Consider the following 20,796-nt stretch of genomic DNA (forward strand, 5'->3'; position numbering starts at 1 on the left):
TATCCCTGTTCCCCAACTGGAACTAAAAACAAACCATGAAAAATCAAAAGAAAAGTTCAGTCTCTGTGGGAAATGCTCTGTGCACCTTCTCTCAGAGTTCCTTGAGTATGCCTATCCATTTGCCAGGCTCTCGGATATTTTCACCAAAAATAGAAGCAGTGCCAGTTGCTCCCGTGGCTGGGATGGAGGCAAGAGATGATTTTGTTCCATGTGGAGAAACAGAGTGTGTGAGCAGATGACATGGAGCAAGGCAAAAGACATGTCAGCACCCCCCCCCCCGCCCGCCCCCGGGTTCACGGTTATATTTCTTCTTTATGGTGTGTGAGTTGGGCAAGCAATCTGATTAACCGAGTCAGGACCTGCAGTTTCGGCTTTATGGAGTTGCACTGCAAAAATGCAGCTCAGCATTCGAGACAGTGTCGTCTGTATCTTGTGTTTTTTCTTTGCTTTTTTTAAACTGATTTCCGCCCCACCCCCACCCCACCCCAGAGAGGCAAGGATGACATCAGCCAAATATGTGAGACAGGCTCATCTAATTAAAATTGTGTTTATTTACTTGTTATTTGAAAAAGAATATGAAGCATGCTTGTGAGACATTTGTGTCTGGAAAGAGTTGAGCAACTCTAAAGCTGTAGCGTGCGGCCATTGGTTAAAAATTGCTAAATTATGTTTCTTTATTTTCCACGAAATGTCAAATGTTGTTCTTTTGCTTCTATAAAGGTCAGTATGGCTTAAAGAGGGGGGAAAGAATGAAACTTGGACCATTCACTTGTTATTGAACTTCAGAAGTGTTTTATTTACCAGTAAAATTAAATCAAGAAATGTTTTCCTGGCTCTGAAACAAGAGAGACTAGATTGCAATAAAGTTAATGGCTTTGTGTGACTATCCTCTTCTTTCTGGGCCTGTCAGTGAAAAAGCAAGGAGAAAACAGGTTTGACAGGGAAAGTAGTTGATGATTACTCTGTGTTGCACATATATGTGGAATATATATTATGTTGCATAGGTCAGGTGTCATAATTGTTCCCTTATGCTTTTCTACACTTTGATGTTCCTGAACAGAATATAGCTGTGGAAATAAAAGTCTGTTACTGAAATATTTCATAGGCATTTTCCAAATGCTAACCAGGGCCTTGCTCCTCAAGCAGAGAAGCCATCTCCTGTTTATAACTGATGATATACAACTGAGCATACACACTCAGGGCCAGAAAGAGAGAAAGCACTGTTTGTTCTAGGTTAGTTCCAGATAACTATTGTTATTTATTAGCACTGTTTGATCTGGTCATGGTGTGTTACCACTTCATACCTCTTTTTGGGGAAAAAAAAAAAAGTGAAAATAATAAAATAGCATTATTTAACAGTGAGAAACCATGGATTTCCGCTGAGTTACCTCTTCTAATCTTATTATAATGGCTGAAAGTAGTCTGGCAAAATGCAGGTCAGGAAATGATCATTGCTGTCAGTGACAGAACACCTACTAGTAACATTTTCAAGATTGTTGTTATCGTTGAGCTGCTAAGTCATGTCCAACTCTTTGCGACCCCAGGGACTGCAGTGTGCCAAGCTTGCCTGCCCTTCACTGTCTCCAGTTTGCTCAAACTCATGTCTATTGAGTCAGTGATGCCATCCAACCATCTCGTCCTCTGTTGCCCCCTTCTCTTGCCATCAGTCTTTCTCAGCATCAGGGTCTTGTCCAATGAATCAGTTCTTCGCATCAGGTGGCCAAAGTATTGGAGCTTCAGCTTCAGTCCTTCCAGTGAATGTTCAGAGTTGACTTCCTTTAGGATTGACTGGTTTGATCTCCTTGCAGTCCAAGGGTCTCTCAAGAGCCTGCTCTAGCACCGCAATTTGAAGGCATCAATTCTTCAGCACTCAGCTTTCTTTATGGTCCAAGTCTCACATCCATGAAGACATCACATGACTACAGGAAAACCGATAACTTTGAGTATACGGACCTTTACTGGCAAAGTGATGTCTCCGCTTTTTAATATGCTAAGTTTGTCACAGCTTTCCTTCCAGGGAGCAAGCATCTTTTAATTTTGTGGCTGTAGTCACCAACTGCAGTGATTTTGGAGCCCAAGAAAATAAAGTCTGTCACTGCTTCCACTTTTTCTCTTTCTATTTGCCATGAAGTGATGGGACTAGATGCCATGATCTTAGTTTTTTTAATATTGAGTTTTAAGCCAGCTCTTTCAGTCTCCTCTTTCACCCTCATCAAGAGGCTCTTTAGTTTCTCTTCACTTTATACCATTAGAATGGTATCATGTGCGTATCTGAGGTTATTGATATTTCTCCCGTCAATCTTGGTTCCAGGTTGTATGTAAAAGTGTGTCTTTAGTAGCTCCCCACTCAGCTGTCTATGTCTTTTTCCTGCTCTTGACTCGCTTACCCCACCTCTTAATTGTGCTTTGTTTATAAGTGGGGCTCAGTGTCAATCCCCCATGACGGTCTCAAGGTGCTAGTCTCAGGTGTGTCTTGCCAGGATATTGACATCTTAAAAAGGGACCCTCCAGACCTCCTGCCATTTCTCCTTCTCCTGGAGAGAAAGTGAATATAGTAAAACCCATCCGCTTCCATTATCCACCTTCCAGGGTATGCAAATAGCAAGCACAAGCTCTTCACCACACTTCTTGGGTTCTAATCCTGGCTTGCCATTTGCTAGTTCTATGATTTAAGACGAGTTACTTAACATACCAAGCTCCCCAAGTGGCTCAGTGGTAAAGAATCCACCTGCCAATGCAGGAGCCCCAGGAGACACAGGTTAGATCCCTGGGTTGGGAAAATCCCCTGAAGGAAGAAATGGCAACCTGCTCCAATATTCTTGCCTGGGGAATCCCATGGACAGAAGAGCCTGGCGGACTGCAGTCCGTGGGGTCACAGAGTTGAATACGACTGAAGCAACTGAGCACTTAACATACCCCTGTGCCTCAGTTTCCTCATCTGTAAAGTGAACGTGGTAATGGTACAGATCTCACAGTGCTGTTGTGAGGATTGCAGGAGGCAATATATATGTAAAGCGTTTCAGAGTGGTAGTACATAATAAGCATTCAGTAAATGCTCATATTTTGTTATTACTGTTATTCACTCCTATTTTACAAATCTTATCTCATTTGTGAATTGGTCTGTAATTGCTTCTCTGTTCCTGAGCTGTGAACTCTCTATAGTTAGCACTAGAAGATACTTAATGTTAATTGATTGATTAATTAATTTACTCTGTTTCAGGAACTGTTATATGTACTTAAAATAAACCAGTGAACACAACAGACCAAAATGCCTGCCCTTGAGAAACTTGCATTTGGGTGGGTATAGGGCATTGGGGGTGGGGGGTGTATATTACAAATAAACATAATAAGGAAATTATGTAGCCTATTAGAAGGTGATAAATGTCAAGTTCAGGAGAATGAGGGGCAGGTCAGTGGGTTGCAGTTTTAAATAGGTAGTCATGGAAGCTCACTGAGAAGACAAGTGATGATGCATCTAAAAGGAAACAAAGGAAGGTCCAGCTTCATTTCCTTTTACTTCCTTGTCTATTTATTTTTAAAAATTTAAAAAATAGGAGATTTTAGCTGTATTTTTTGAGTAGCCATCAGTGACTTCCATTATATTATTAACATTGCACACTGAATGTCTCTTAGACTACCTCTTTTGATGTATTTTTTTGGCCTTTATCCTGAAATTTCCCATTGCATTTATTTTCTATGCTATGCTATGCTATGCTAAGTCGCTTCAGTCGTGTCCGACTCTGTGCGACCCCATAGACGGCAGCTCACCAGGCTCTGCCGTCCCTGGGATTCTCCAGGCAAGAATACTGGAGTGGGTTGCCATTTCTTTCTCCAGTGCATGAAAGTGAAAAGTGAAAGTGAAGTCGCTCCGTCGTGTCCGACTCTTAGCGACCCCATGGACTGTAGCCTACCAGGCTCCTCCGTCCATGGGATTTTCCAGGCAAGAGTACTGGAGTGGGGTGCCATTGCCTTCTCCATTTATTTTCTAGTGCATTTATTTTGAGTTTATCTATCCAAAAGCACCACAAAATTAATTTTTTAAGATGTGTGTCTTGTTTTTCTTTCCCAGGTAAGTAGGATTCATATTAGCTTCACAGTGTAAAGTTTCAATTTCACTTTAAGTCAGTCTAGTACTTCTGCATCAAAAGAAAGTTTAAACTTATTTGCTTCACATCACTTACCAAGGTAGGTGCAGTGTGAGCCAAACTAGGACAAAAATAACTAGATCTGGAGATTGAAGAAATTCCGGGGGTGACTTTACTGTGGCTGTTTAGAAAACGTTTTCCCTTCTAGTGCGGATGCCTGAGGTTAGCGCAAGGATAGAAAAGTTGACAGTGGAACAAAAGCAAACTGGAGTTTTCCTCCAAAAAAAAAAATCTGCTCCTAACAGACTTCAGCATTCCCGACTTCCAGTGAGGGAGAAAAATTTTAGATGGACTGGTTTTAGGTTAGGGGAAGTACATAAAAATATTTGACTCCAAAGTTTTCCTTAAGACTCTCTTATATTTGAGTTTGTATGCGTTTGGATAAACGAACACCAAAAGGGATGTTTTATATTGAAATTAGCTTTCTCTTCGAATGGAAAGTTGCCAAGTGTCTGCAACCGGGACAGTCCCTCAGAGATGTGGGGTTTCAGCCTCTTTGTTGTGGGCGGTGCAGACCTCAGAGTGAGCAAGACTTTGTAGATAAAACCAACAGAGCAGAGGAAGGAGCGTCACAACATTGCTTTGCTCTGTCCCTCCTGTTCAGGTGCTCACTCTCAAGACATGCCTCCCCTGAATCTCCGCGAGGAGAGAGGAGCGGCCCTTGATGCTCCCCGAGTGTGTTACTTCCCAGGCATTTTACACTATGGGCTGCTGACGCGATATGTAAACACTGGCCTTTGAAAGTGCCTGTCATTCACTCTGAGTAGGTCCTGTTACACGGCACCGATGGCCCCCAAGGCAGGCCTTACCATGCTCTCTGCAGGGATCAGGAGTGTCGTTATAGGATACAGTGGAAGCTGTAACTTTGGAGCATCACAACACAGCATTAGTAGATGGAAAACCTGAACTCATTGAAAATCCCCAAGGTCCAGAGAGAGTCAGGCAACTTTTTTTTCAAAACAGTTTTTTAAAAACCTTTTTATTTTGTATTGGCGTATAGCCAATTTACAACATTGTGTTAGTTTCAGGTGAACAGCGAAGGGACTCAGCCATATGCATACATGTATCCATTCTCCCCCAAACTCGCCTCCCATCCAGGCTGCCACATAACACTGAGCAGAGTTCCACGTCAAGCAACACTAGTGTTGATAAATTACAGCGAAGACCTGGGGATTTGGAATCAGGCCCAAGTTTGAATTCCAGGTTCAATGCCATCCCAAAGTCCTAGTAAATGAAATAGCACATATAAAGTACTTAACCCAACACTTGGCACATAAGTGGACACTCAATAAAGGGTAGTTTTACTATTAAAAAAAAGAGAGAGGAAGAGAAGGGTTGCATGGCCTTAAATAAGTCTCCAGATTTATTTTGAGTAAATGCATTTTGTGCTAATTTTCCTGGTAACCATGTCACCGAAACATGGAAAGCACTATTGCTAGGGCATATTGGCTAGAATGAACAAATACAGCAATTACGGTTTTTCCAGTACAGAGGGGTTTTATTTCATTCCCACCTCCTTGCCTCCTACTACACTACTATGTTCATGTGTAAGCATGTTCCCCTTTAAATTTTTTCCCCAAATCTTATCTTTCTTAAGGATCCAGCATTAAATGTCCAACTTCCCTGAAATCTTCTGTACCTCGCTAGTTTACTGTAACCTGCTGATGCCAGCCCCCACATTGTGTTCCATATTTTCACTCTCTTGGCATATCCTACACCACCTGGGGCTGTTTCCCAACCAGTTCCCACTCTTCCACTTCTTTTGTACTGCCAGAATGCTTAATTACAAGCCTGGCAGAAGGTCCTTGGTAAATTCTTGTCGAACTAAATCTCTTATTTGAAATTTCCAATGTCTCCACTTCTCTCCCACAGACCTCCTCAATTTAGGGGAGTCTCTTGAAATGACTCACAACTTTTAACACCTCATCCCAAGCTGACCTTTTCAAATTATTTACATGCTTCATAGTTTTCCAGCATGTACTACCAAAACATTTATATTAAAAGAACATATTTAATTATCATGCATTGGCCCTAAGACATGTGTGATAGCCAGCAGCATTGTTCCACTTAAGAGCTATTTTAATAGCTGAAGTTACGCTTTGCCGGAAATCATCAGCTTCGTGGTGGGGTCAGGGGAAGAAGGAAGGATAGCTTTCCAGGGCAGTCGGGTGGCCTTAAGCAACCAGGAAGGTGAAATCGGTGCCTCGGCTAACTCACTCAGTTTACTGGAAGTGCATATTTTCCACGTGCCAAATTCAGTAAGTCATGGAGCAAATGTTTATTTTGCTAGGCTTTGAAAAGTTGCTTCACTTCTTGTAAGTTTTCTTGGTGGAAGAATTCCAAGATGTGACTTAATCTATGCTTGCAGCATTGAACTGGAAACAGGATTTGTTATGGGACTTGGCTCTGTCATTTATGGGCCACTTTTGTAGGGAAGATGCGCGGAAGCAACAGGAGAAATTCCTGGTGTTTGAACAGTTGTGTGTCTCATGAGGGCAACAAGAAATATGCTAATATTACTATATCTTTTTTACATATTACCAAGATTTTGGTTTTCTACCATGTGAAGGGAGTCATCCAACCTTACAGAAGAGTCACGTGTCCATCTTGTAGATAATTGTCACTTATTTCCAGAATTACAGTAACTAAGTAATACATGGGGTCACCTCCTTAGACTTCCCAATAACCTGGACAGAGTACCCTTTTGCACTTTCCTGTAGCTATTATGGTTTGACTGTTTTTCTAAACTCCCTCAGGCCAGAGATGAGCCAGCCATCATCAGTAGGGAAGCCCATCCCCGATCAGGGCTATTATTACCCTTTGAACTTACTCTGTAGGCATCCAATGAAGCATTTGAGACTTTGCTTGTTAACTAATAATAATCTTATTAGACGTTTGATTTATTACAAAAGGGACTGCTAAACAGTTTATAGCTTAGAAAAATCTCTCCTCAGCTGGATAAATAGTCCATGTAGTCGCCCAGTAGACAAAGCCAAAGCAAGACTTACTGACAGCTTGAATCCTGGGTAAGAAATTAGGAAGCTAACTTCATAGGTTGACTCCAGCCCTTGCCTGAACCGTTTCAAGTTTTTTTCTGTTTTTGTAATACAAATTTGGATTGTTTTCAAAATTAGCAGACTGTCTTGCTGTTGATTCACCACCTGAACAACTTTATTAAGCCTTTCTTAAAGTCAGTCTTTAAGGGGCTTCCCTTGTGGCTCAGCTGGTAAAGAATCCGCCTGCAATGCAGGAGACCTGGGTTTGATCCCTGGGTTGAGAAGATCCCCTGGAGAAGGGAAAGGCTACCCACTCCAGTATTCTGGCCTGGAGAATTCCAGTATAGTCCATGGAGTCGCAAAAAGTCGGACATGACTGAGCGACTTTCACTTCACTTCACTAAAGTCACTCTGATTCTTGCACTCACTGGAAATGTATTAGCTTTAAAAGTATTCAGAGTTCCTCAGCCCCACCCCCTAAAGCAGCGCTCTACAATGTTTTGGGTTGACCAAGAAGTTTGTTCGGATTTTCCTGTAACATCTTATTGGAAAACCATGAACAAACTTTTTGGCCAACCCAAGAATGTAAAATCTAATCACACTTCTTGGTACTACAATTTTGAACAATCAAACAGGAGTCATTTGGGGGTTTTTGAGATTCTCATTGGAAAGAGTAAGGTCCATTTAGTAACCATCTGTGATTCCCTTTAGTTGTACAGTGAAAATAATGTGTTGCGTGAAGATTCGATTCAGTCTGATACCCGAAGCGCCACTGCCCTTCTCCAGCAACCAGTGGGTTGTTAGAGCATGGACATGTTGTCTGGTCCTCTTGGGTACCTTCTTGTGCTGCCCTTTCCTCCTTCCTCCTGCCTGCCACGTGGCTTCCTAGTTGTTTTTTTAAAACTCGCTTAGAAATCAACTCTTACAAGGGATCTTCTGTTCTTACCCCCAACCACTTTTTGATGTCTTTCCTTTGAGTTCCTGCAATATGATTATTTTCCTGATTGATCTGCTATAATATCATTTGCTTTTGTTTTTCTCTCACTCACCTGGTGGCCACTTGAAAATAAGTGTTGCGTGTTTTATCTCTTTGTTCCAAACTCTTAACAATGCCTATGCCCAGTAAATATTGAGTAAATGATTGGATCCATGAATGAATGAATACTTGAATGAATGCTAAGAATAATGAAAGGTTTACTGTACCTTTCCAACATGTTGACTTATACTGGTGTATCCTAAATTTAAACGACTCTCTACACCGCCGCCGACCCCATGCATACACATACTGGGGGAAAAGCTAGTAAACACAGGGAGATCCACTCTACTGTTCTTGAAGTGAATTGATAAGGACCCCACTGATGTCAGAATGGTCTATCCTGTGTTCCCAGGGTTTAGAAACTGAATGATCAACTTTGGACAGATCTGAGAGGATTTCCTGGGAAATAAAATTTCTGTTTCAGTTCCTGGAGGGATGATTATAAAAACAAGGAGGCAAGGATTCTTTAATGTTAAAAAATAAAATGAGACTTCTGTAATGAAAACCAAAAGGTATAGTATAGATGAAGAAAAACAGTAACCAGCCTAAAATAGAAAAAGCCTGAGTTTAAAATATTTAATTTTCTCTGGACTAAGACATTGATGCAGGCTGTTGTGGGTGTTTTAAGATCCCAATTATTGGGACAGAGGTATGTATGTATAGAATGTTTTGCTATTTAACTTATGACTTAGAACTAACCCCAAAATTCATCTCCTTTATTTATAAACAAATACAGTTAACATTCACTAGAGATGTTCTGTCTTTTCTGACACATAAAATTCAGCTCTCTGTAACAAGAAGAACAAAAATCACTGCTGCTGCTGCTGCTAAGTCACTTCAGTCGTGTCCGACTCTGTGCGACCCCATAGACGGCAGCCCACCAGGCTCTGCTGTCCCTGGGATTCTCCAGGCAACAACACTGGAGTGGGTAGCCATTTCCTCCTCCAGTGCATGAAAGGGAAAAGTGAAAGTGAAGTCGCTCAGTCGTGTCCGACTCTTCGCGACCCCATGGGCTGCAGCCCACCAGGCTCCTCCATCCATGGGATTTTCCAGGCAAGAGTACTGGAGTGGGGTGCCATTGCCTTCTCGGACAAAAATCACTATGAAAGATCTATTTCTCAATTTTCCCCTATTACCACTCTCACTTACGCAGGCCATGAGCCAGGCTCAATGAGAAAGCACTTTAGAAAGAAGATATAAGTCTTCCCTTCCTGTGAATTCTGTCTTCACTTGCTGTGGTTGGATTCAGTAGTATCTTTATGATGTGTAGGAGGTAGCAGCAACTATTGAATATATTGCGCTCAAGTCACTTCAGTCATGTCCAGCACTTTGCAACCCTATGGACTATAGCCTGCCGGGCTCCTCTGTCCATAGAATTCTCCAGGCAAGAATACTGGAGTGGGTTTCATGCCCTTCTCCATTGAATGTATTGTAAAAACTGTTTTTGTCTTGGGGGCACCATAGATCAAAGTTTTATACTTAACTTTGCAGGCTCAAAAACTCACACTTAAGAAAGCTCCAGAAAGCTAATTCACTACTTAAGTATTCATGATATGTTAATTTACAATGAGAGTTGTGTGTGGCTGGGAAATAGACCACTTGTCTACAGAAAGTAAATTTGTAGAGTTAACCTTCTTTGTGATAGGCTTTAAGAGAACACAAAATATCTGCAACTATGTTATGTTCTGCAACTATAGAAAAAAATCAAACTTTAATTCTAGAAAAATTCATATAAAATCCAGTCTACAGCACACCTTGATTTTGCACATGAGAAACTGGGACCCTGGGTTCCCAGCACTACGTAGTGACAGAGCTGAGACTGGAATCCAGGTCTCCTGGGTAGAGATCTATGTACTTTTCACAGCCTCTGCTGGTTCCCTGATTTTAGAGTGAAATGAATAGTCAGCAGTTGGACCAAGAGATGGTTCAAATTCTTTAGTGACTATAAATTAAGCTGGAAAAAATACTCAAAAATGATATTTCCATTAAGCTGAAATCATCTGATAAAGCACCTTGTCTCCACTTTGGGTTGGAGGGAGCAATAAATTTCTAAATTTAAAGATGAAAGAGGACATCAAGAAATAAAGTGCCTGGGTCACTGGTTAATGATGGAGAATCTCTGACAGATTCTTGTCTCTCTCTGACTACCTAAATGAGCCTTTGTCATTGGTTTTCCAAATGTTTTGTCTTCATAGGACAAACTGCTAAATTTATTTTAGCTACATTGTAGATTAGTGTGTCTTTAATTAAAAGATTCTCTCGAGTTTCTGATAAATTTGAGTTTTCTTGTTACCTTCATCAGTAACACATTTCCAAGTCATATTTTAGGTTATAAGTGAAAAGATTTCAACAGGCACCCTCCCTCATCATTTATTCACTCAGAGATGTTTATTATGTAGGTCACTGCGTCAGGTTCTGAGCATGACAGAAATGGTCCCAAACCGAACGTGAAAAATCACAGAGGCTGCTGCTACTGTGGGAGGCATATTTTAATAAGACAATAACACAGATCTTGTTAAAAATTGGATCAGTTCTACAAGAGGATACTGCAGGGTGCTATTTAAAAAAAAATAAAAGCATAAACAGAAGAAAGTTATCTAAATTTGGGGTATTCCTAAGGAAGAGAGGTCAAATGTTGGCATAAGTGGTACCAGTAAGCCCAGAAGGGACTATGCATTTTGGAAGAGTTTTCTGGAGGGAGCAGCAGTGTAAGGAAGCGGCTCTTAGAATTGTGCCTGGCCATCATACCCTTATGATATACATTCATGGTTGGTTTAGTCGCTAAGTTGTGTCCTACTCTTGTAACCCCATGGACTGTAGCCTGCCAGGCTCCTCTGTCCATGGGATTCTCAAGGCAGGAATACTGGAGTGGGTTGCTGTTTCCTTCTCCAGGCGATCTTCCTGACCCAGGAATCAAATCCAGGTCTCCTGCACTGTAGACTGATTCTTTACCAACTGAGCTACAAGGGAAGCCCTTGAAAAAATGACTATGCAAAGGCCTTGAAATCAGACTGGTACAGCTCAATTTGAAGAGCACAAGCTGAGTGGTGACAAGTGAGCTTGGAAAAGTGGATATAGTCCCCGTCATACTTGTAAAACATGGCAGGATTGGGGCCTTTGTCTTAAAAATAGTGGTAAGCCCTAAAGGGTTGTAAGAAGTGAAGTGACACTTCGTATTATGGAGAATTAATTATTGTAAGACAGGAGGGGAAGAGAGTAAGGGCAGATCGATATGGAGTTTCTTGCCATGACGAAGGTGTGAAATTGTGGTAACTTTGACTAGCGTATGAGCAATGGATTTGGAAAGAAGTCCAAAGCTCCAGAAATATTTTGGGGGTACGATTGACTGGATTTGGTGATGCATTGGATTGGGGATGGGGAGGAGGAGAGAGGAGGGTCATCCAAGGTGGCCCCCCTCCTGGGGACCTCAGTGTGTGTAGCTGATCCACCCTAGGCAGCTCGTGGTGCTCTCCAGCCCCCCTGGTACCACCCTGGAAAGGGGGAGAAGGTCCACCCCTCCTCCAGGCCCATCACTCTCCTTGAATCTCAGTGTGTTTGCCAACCCAGAAAGTCTCCCAACCAGGTCCTTTTGGGTTTTAATAGAAACTTCACTACATAGGCATGGTTGTTGAAATCACTGGTCATTAGCAATTGATTCAACCACCAGCTCCTCTCCCCTCCCTGGAGGTCAGGAGGTAGGACCGAAAGTTTGCCACTGTTATCTCACCCCCATCCTGGCGTTTTCAAAGGTCACCTCATTTACCTAACCACAAGTACCTTTACTTTTATTCCTTTCCTCACTAAACAAATTTCCAAGAGTTTTAAGAACGCTGTGCCAGAATGGGAGTGAAGACCGAATATATATTTCTTAATATAAATCACAGTATCATAGGCAGTAACTCTTCTTGCAGCACCAAGAAGGTCCTTGCTCCTTTCCTTAAAATGTAGCTACCACTTTTTTAAAAACGAAAGATAAGTGCTCAGGGTGCCACTGCTTCAGCTTTCTATATTGAAGATTTAGTAAAGTGGAAAAGACTCAACTACCAACAGCTCTTCCCTTCCTGTGAATTCTGTCATCACTTGCTATGATTGGATTCACTAGTATTTCACATCTGTGCAAAAACTATGTAGGAACGAGGAAATAACATGTACCCTACAGAGATACGTGTCCAAAATTCCTGAGGGGAAAAAAAATAGGCAAGCATAAAGCAATCTGTTTTATCCCATGTAACGCACAGCGAATGGTCTGATGTTTCTTGGGGTCCAGATTTTGTTATTATTGACAAATGAAACAAAGGATCTCAGTCATCCTTTTACCGTGTGATAGAATACATAAATTCACTATTTTTCACCAATAACATGTAAATAAATATTTCTAGATTGTTTTTATTAACTGTGCAAACATTTCCTTATACAAACAGAGTTTTCTCTAATATTTTTTAGATTTTTTTTTTTTTTGGAGAATATGAGATTTCATTTCTTCATCTTATAAATCACACATTTTCATTTGTTTATAAGATTTTTTTTTTTTTTTTTTTTTGGCCATGCCACATAGCTTGTGAGATCTTAGTTCCCCAGCCAGGGATTGATCCTGGGCCCACTGCAGTGAAGTCTCTGAGTCCTAACCATGGGACCACCAGGGAATTCCCCACATATTATTCATCTGTTCTGAAAATTACAGGCTAGGTTCAAATAATGTTGCAAAATATGCCTTCTCTTAGCAAGGGTGGTAAAATTTAAAGTCAGGGTACAGACTGGCAGAGTAGAAGGACATGTGCTCCTCTGCTCCTGTGAGAACACCGAAACTGCAAGTAGATGTTGAACAGCCCCCAACAGGAGGATGCTGGAACCCACCAAAGAAAGATACCCCACATCCAAAGGCAAAGGAGAAGCCGCAACGAGACAGTAGGAGGGACGTGATCACGATAAAATCAAATCCCATAACCGCCAGATAGGCAGCCCACAAACTGGGAAACAATAATACCAAAGAAGTTCTCCCACTGTTGTGAAGGTTCTGAGTTCCATGTCAGGCTTCCCAGCCTGGGAATCTGGCAAAAGGACTAGGAATCCCCGGGGAATCGGACTTTGGAGACCAGCGAGATTTGATTACAGGACTTTCACAGGACTGGGAGAAACAGAGACTCGGAAGGCACAAACAAAATCTTGCACGCACCAGGACCCAGGGGAAAGTGACCCCACAGGAGACTGAACAAGACCTACTTGCTAGTGCTGGAGGGTCTCCTGTGGAAGCCTGGATCGGCAGAGGCTCTCTGTAGAGATGAGGACGCTGGTAGCAGAAGTCCCGGGAGGTGCCGCCCTTGGTGTGAGCCCTCTTGGAGGTCACCACGAGCCCTACCATAGAGCCTAGAGACTCCAGGGCTGGGTTGCCTCAGGCCAAACAATTAACAGGGAAGGAGCACAGCCTCACCCATCAGCCAACAATTGAGTTAAAGTTTTACTGAGCCTGGCCCTGCTCACCAGAGCAAGACCCAGTTTTTTCCCACCACCAATCCCTCCTATCAGCAAGCTTACACAAGCCTCTTTGCCTCATCCACCAGAGGGCAGACAGAAGAAGCAAGAACTAAAATCCTGCAGGCAGAACGAGAACCACATCACAGAAAGTTAATCAAGATGAAAAGGCAGAGGGTTATGTCCCAGATGAAGGGACAAGCTAAAACCTCAGAAAAACAACCAAATGAAGTGGAGATAGGCAACCTTCCAGAAAAAAAAAAAGAATTCAAAATAATGATAGTGAAGATGACCCAGGATCTCAGAAAAAGAATGGAGAAGAGGCAAGAAATATTCACCAAAGACCTAGAAGAACTAAAGAACAAAGAAACAGATGAATAGTACACTAGAAGGAATGAATAGCAGAATAACTGAGGCAGAAGAACGGATAAGTGACATGGAAGACAGAATGGTGGAACTCACTGCTGCAAAACAGAATATAGAAAAAAGATGGAGAAAATGAAGACAGCCTAAGAGACCTCTGAGACAACGTTAAATGCACCAGCATTCACATTATAGGGGTCCCAGAAAGAGAAGAGAGAAAATATTTGAGGAAATAATAGCTAAAAACTTCCGTTACATGGGAAAGGAAATAGTCAACCAAATCCAGGAAGTGCAGAGTCCCAGGCAGGATAAACCTAAGGAGGAATGCACCAAGACACATAGTCATCAAACTGACAAAAATTAATGACAAAGATAAAGCATTGAAAGCAACAGGGGGAAAATGACAAATAACATACAAGGGACCTCCCATGAGGCTATCAGCTGATTTTTCAACAGAAACTCTGCAAGCCAGAAGGGAATGGCATGATATATTTAAAGTGATGAAACGGAAGAATCTACAACCAAGAATACTCTACCCAGAAAGACTCTCATTCTGATTTGATGGAGAAATTAAAGTCAAAGTACAAACTACTTTCTGCATTGAAACATTTGCAAACATACAAAATTTGGTGTTTGGAGTTTATTCCTTGATTTTAGCAAATTTTCTTTTTAGACATAGCTATTGCTTCATATACTTAAATTAAAATGTTTTAAACCAATAGAATAGTAAAAATGTATCATGCTTTCACATATACACCCAAGGGCTTTAAACATGTGCACAAAGGGTTCAATTTTTATTGCCTTTCCCATAACAAGCATTTCATCCCCTCCCAATATAGGTGGTTTTTGTTTCAACTTAATATCCTATAAAAATTTGTGATTACATTCCCTCCTACCCTTACTTATTTGAAATCTGAGTCATACGAGCACCTGCCAAAGAGAGCACCCCAATTTGTCTTCTAGAATTGCTGGTAAGGTGTATTTAAAAAAATGGCACAGATGGTACAGCTATACCCGTTTCTTAGTTAAGAGTAAGCTCTTAAGACATCAGTGCTGTTCATAGTAGGATCCTGAGTCTTCTTGACCTTATTTTTCAAGACCCCAGGAGATACAGATTTGGGGAAGCTTTATATATTCCTTTATCCCCTCAGCAAATACTTATGAAGAACTTGGTCTTCATAGGGCATTGTGCTGGGCTTATGGCAGTGTAAAAATCAAGTTGTCTTGATTTTGAGAAGTTGACTGTCTGCAGTGTGATGTAGGACACCAACTAGAAAACTGGCCATGAGCATAGAGCATAATAAATGCTATAAAAGGGGGGAGTCTAGCGCGCAGGGACCGGGTGTTGGGTTACCTAACCCTGGATGAAGTGCCAGGGTAGCTGCAGAAACATCTCAGTGCCCTGGAGGAAGCTTATACTTAAAGAGTAGGGCCAGCCAGCCTAGGGAGGAGGAATAGCAAGTCCACAGGGCAAACCTGAGAAAAAGCACAGCTCATTTGGAGGAGTTGAAAGTGCCTGGTGTTCATTTTGCCTGGAGCGTGGAGTCTGAGGCAGGGAGTGGTGACAGACAGGACCAGACCACGAAAGGCTTTATTAGCCGAGTTACAAGTTGTAGTCTCTCTTCTGAAGGTACTGGGAACCACTGAAGCAGTGGCACCTCCCTTTTGTGAAATGACTCAATACAGAATAAACCGTATCAGTAAAAAAAAAAAACAACTGAGGCCCAGGCCTTAAGAAAAATGGTTAAGACTTGTGTTTGTAATCACGCTAAGACAGAACAGTACCTTGGTTTGTGTTCTTTACCAGTTCTGGGAAAGAAGTGGTTCTTAGCCATGGTAAATATTCAGCCACCAAGATCCTGCTTGGCTTCATAGTGTTACATTATTTCTCGGAACACAACTTTGTGGCAGGCTACCTCAACTGGTAGGAATGTGCTGTGCAAAGAAAGAAGCCAACCAGGTTAAGGATGAGACTAGCTTTCTGCAAACCCTTTTAGCGTAAAAACAATATCTCCTTATACTTATGAAGCACATTTACAGTTTGCAAAAGCACCTTGCATTTGTTTTATCAGAGCCTTGTAGTAATCCATTGAAGTGACAGGTATTGGTTCCCATTTTATAGATGAAGCAACTGAGGTGCATATAAATATAGCTCAATATAACAGTATTTAGCAAGTAGCAAAGCACTTTATCATACTAACTATACTAATTAGTATATACTTATTATACTAATACTACCAGTTGCATATTCAATTCCAAGATATATGACTGTAAATTCCATTCTCTACAAGAGAATGGTTATAGCCAGTCAAGAAAATTAAGTTTAGGGATAGAATGAAATCCTTATTTAGATTTTTTGTTAAATTATCATTCTTAAGAATTGAGCAGTTCCTAAAAGAACAGAAGATAATAAATAGTGTTCTTCAGCTTAGTCGCTCAGTCGTTTCCAACTCTACGACCCCCATGGACTGCAGCACACCAGGCTTCCTTGTCTATCAGCAAGTGGCGGAGTTGACTCAAACTCATGTCCATCGAGTCAGTGATGCCATCCAACCATCTCATCCTCTGTCGTCCCCTTCTCCTCCTGGGTTCAATCTTTCCCAGCATCAGGATCTTTTCTAATTCTTCAAATCAGGTGGCCAAAGTATTGGAGTTTCAGCTTCAGCATCAGTTCTTTCAATAAATATTTAGGGGTGATTTCCTTTAAGATGGACTGGTTGGATCTCCTTGCAGTCCAAGGGACTCTCAAGAGTCTTCTCCAACACCACAGTTCAAAAGCATCAATTCTTCAGTGCCCAGCTTTCTTTATGGTCCAACTCTCACATCCATACATGACTACTGGAAAAGCCATAGCTTTGCTAGACGGACCTTTGTCAGCAAAGTAATATCTCTGCTTTTTAAGTGTTCTTAGGCTCAAAATATAAAACAATGTAATACCTATTTTGCTGATTTTTATATTTGTTTTGGTCTAAGGAAAAGAAATGCTCTATTTAAAGTGTTCTTTTAAAAAAAAGGAAAATAATTAATTGACTTGATGATATGGTTATTCAAAGAGGCACCAACTAGAATATTTACATGTTACTATGAGTATAATATATATAATTGTGTTCTGAAATTCTGACTATGAAATTAACATGTGAAATTAAATTTTTTTCTTTCCTTTGACTTTCATCACAAGAGATAATATAGGCCCATATGTGAAACTTACCAACTGTTGCAGAGTTGAAAATTTCTGTTGTGAAAGATTTTGGGAGTGTGGACCTGAATCTTAAGAGGTACTTTAAGCCATAAGACTTAATTTTATTTATATGCCTCATGTTTTTCACTCTAGGGTGAGATCTTTGAAACAGATATCCCATCTTTTATATTATTTTATGACTCACAGAATTTTCCATGTACTCAGTTCAGTTCAGTCACTCAGTCATGTCTGACTCTTTGCGACCCCATGAATTGCAGCACGCCAGGCCTCTCTGTCCATCACCAACTCCCAGAGTCTACCCAAACCCATGTCCATCGAGTCAGTGATGCCATCCAACCATCTCATCCTCTGTCGTCCCCTTCTCCTCCCGCCCCCAATCCTACCCAGCATTAGGGTCTTTTCCAATGAGTCAACCCTTCGCATGAGGTGGCCAAAGTATTGGAGTTTCAGCTTCAACATCAGACCTTCCAATGAACACCCAGGATTGATCTCCTTTAGGATGGATTGATTGGATCTCCTTGCAGTCCAAGGGACTCTCAAGAGTCTTCTCCAACACCACAGTTCAAAAGCATCAATTCTGCGGTGCTCAGCTTTCTTCACCGTCCAACTCTCACATCCATACATGACCACTGGAAAAACCATAGCCTTGACTAGACGGACTTTTGTTGGCAAAGTAATATCTCTGCTTTTAAATATGCTATCTAGGTTGGCCATAACCTTCCTTCCAAGGAGTAAGCGTCTTTTAATTTCATGGCTGCAATCACCATCAGCAGTGATTTTGGAGCCCCCCAAAATAAAGTCCGACACAATTTCCACTATTTCCCCATCTATTTCCCATGAAGTGATGGGACCAGATGCCATGATCTTAGTTTTCTGAATGTTGAGCTTTAAGCCAACTTTTTCACTCTCCTCTTTCACTTTCATCAAGAGGCTCTTTAGTTCTTCTTCACTTTCTGCCATGAGGGTGGTGTCATCTGCATATCTGAGGTTATTGATATTTCTCCCGGCAATCTTAATTCCAGCTTGTGTTTCTTCCAGCCCAGCATTTCTCATGATGTACTCTGCATATAAGTTAAATAAGCAGGGTGACAATATACAGCCTTGATGTACTTCTTTTCCTATTTGGAACCAGTCTGTTGTTCCATGTCCAGTTCTAACTGCTGCTTCCTGACCTGCAGACAAGTTTCTCAAGAGACAGGTCAGATGGTCTGGTATTCCCATCTCTTTCAGAATTTTCCACAGTTTATTGTGATCCACACAGTCAAAGGCTTTGGCATAGTCAATAAAGCAGAAATAGATGTTTTTCTGGAACTCTCTTGCTTTTTTGATGATCCAGCAGATATTGGCAATTTGATCTCTGGTTCCTCTGCCTTTTCTAAAACCAGCTTGAACATCTGGAAGTTCATGGTTCACATATTGCTGAAGCCTGGCTTGGAGAATTTTGAGCATTACTAACGTGAGATGAGTGCAGTTGTGTGGTAGTTCGAGCATTCTTTGGCATTGCCTTTCTTTGGGATTGGAACGAAAACTGACCTTTTCCAGTCCTGTGGCCACTACTGAGTTTTCCAAATTTGCTGACATATTGAGTGCAGCACTTTCACAGCATCATCTTTCAGGATTTGAAACAGCTCAACTGGAATTCCATCACCTCCACTAGCTTTGTTCGTAGTGATACTTTCTAAGGCCCACTTGACTTCATATTCCAGGATGTCTGGCTCTAGGTGAGTGATCACACCATCGTGATTATCTGGGTCGTGAAGATCTTTTTTTTTGTACTAGACACTCAAAAACTTTTCAAAGAATAGTATACAATCTTATTTTGTTGAAGAAAGGTAAAAATATTTGGAAGAATATCCCAATTTAGGTAAAACCAATCACTGGACCCATCTTTCACTTCACTTATTTCCCCTTCCGGCAACGTTCTGAGATTTAGGAAGCAGAGGGACTCCTGGTGGAGCTCCAAGCATTGAACCACAAGTCTGGGCGTGAAATGCTGGAGAAAGCACTCAAGCCTGTCTGTCCACTGCCTGCATGGAACCTGAGTGCACTTCCAGTGGGCATTCAGCTATTACATATGGACTTAATGTATGAATCAAAGATGGGTAGGAGAGAATTTAAATTGCAGACCATCCTTACATAAAGAGGTCTGGTTACAATCTGGATTTTTATTAAGATTTAAGATACGCTCAATAGCTCTGCTGATTCAATCAGGATTTATTCCTCAGTGCTGGATCCTTCTTGTGTGTGTTAGTCACTCAGTTGTGTCCGACTCTTTGCAAACCCATGGACTGTATGTAGCCCACCAGGCTCCTCTGTCCATGGGATTCTCCAAGAAAGAGTACTGGAGTGGGTTGCCATTCCCTTCTCCAGGGAATCTTCCTGACCCAGGGATTGATCAAACTGGGATCTCTTACACTGGAGGCAGATTCTTTGTCACTGAGCCACCAGGGAAGCCCAGATCCTTCTTGAGTCCTAACAAAAGGGGGGTGATGTTGATAAAAGTGCTGAGACCACAGGCAAAACCAGGAATTTCTAACAAACCAGGACTGTCCCAGGCAAATCAAGATCTAAGGTTTCTTCAGCTATTGCCCAACTGTAAATCCAACCTTCAGCTCTTTTTCCCAACAAAATGCTTACATATGGAAACATGTCCTTTCATAATTAACGGGTTGGGGAAAATAAGCCCTCTCTAGAAATTGTAGTTTTAAGAAAGTTTATATCCAAAATAGAATGGTGATTTCTGAGTGCTAAGATTTGGGAATGAGGAGTAGCTTCTCTGTATTTTATCTCCTTTTCCCCCTTTTGCAATAGTTATTAAGAATGAGTGAGCTGCTTTAAATTATTGCTCTTTAAAATTAAAATATCTGTACATTTTAGAGGTTTGTTAGTAAATTAGCTTTTCTATAGAGCATTACTGGAGATATCTTAGTATCGTTATTTCTAGAAAATTGCAACAAAAAGGTACAAAATGATTTCTCCCTACTAAGTAGCTCAGTAATCATCAGAAAAGAGTATTTGAAAATAGTAACAATATTCTGATAATATATAATATGGGCTTCCTTGGTGGCTCAGTGGTAGAGAATCCATCTGCCAATGCAGAGGACTTGAGTTCAATCCCTGGTCCAGGAAGATCCCCAGGAGAAGGAAATGGCAACCCAGTCCAGTATTCTTGCCTAGAAAATCCCATGGACAGAGGAGCCAGGCAGGCTACAGTACATGCGGTCACGAAGAGTCAGACACAACTTAGCAACTGAATAACAATAACAACAACAATATGTTAGATGGTTCTTAACATCTGGAATTATTGATTTCTGTTTACATGCTGTATTATCTCAGATCTGTAAATGTAAAGATTCCCACAAGTGTAGTAACTCGGAGTTTTTATCTGCTGGTGAGATATCTCAGAATTTGCCAGTCTTGCCAATTGTGATAAATCTCTTTCTATCTCCTCAGTGCAAAATTTATACCTGTTTTCAGTACAGCAGATCATAAGGTGTTGAGTTCCACATTTCTATAAAAGTCTACATGGACTGTGTCCTTATTTTGGAATTGACTCATGCAAAAATATTTCTAAAACAAGGCCGTTTA

The 20,796-nt window shown here is 41.3% G+C and overlaps 1 protein-coding gene across 1 annotated transcript in view; it reads left to right on the forward strand.

The window, feature by feature from the left end:
• ADGRV1 (adhesion G protein-coupled receptor V1) overlaps positions 1-20,796 on the forward strand; it is a 537,185-nt gene that overhangs the window by 489,788 nt on the left and 26,601 nt on the right. The gene's annotated exons all lie outside the window — the stretch shown is intronic.

This window comes from Giraffa tippelskirchi, chromosome 6 (genome assembly GCF_054371585.1).
Source record: "Giraffa tippelskirchi isolate mGirTip1 chromosome 6, T2T-mGirTip1v1.2.pri, whole genome shotgun sequence".
In the NCBI taxonomy this organism is placed as follows: domain Eukaryota; kingdom Metazoa; phylum Chordata; class Mammalia; order Artiodactyla; family Giraffidae; genus Giraffa; species Giraffa tippelskirchi.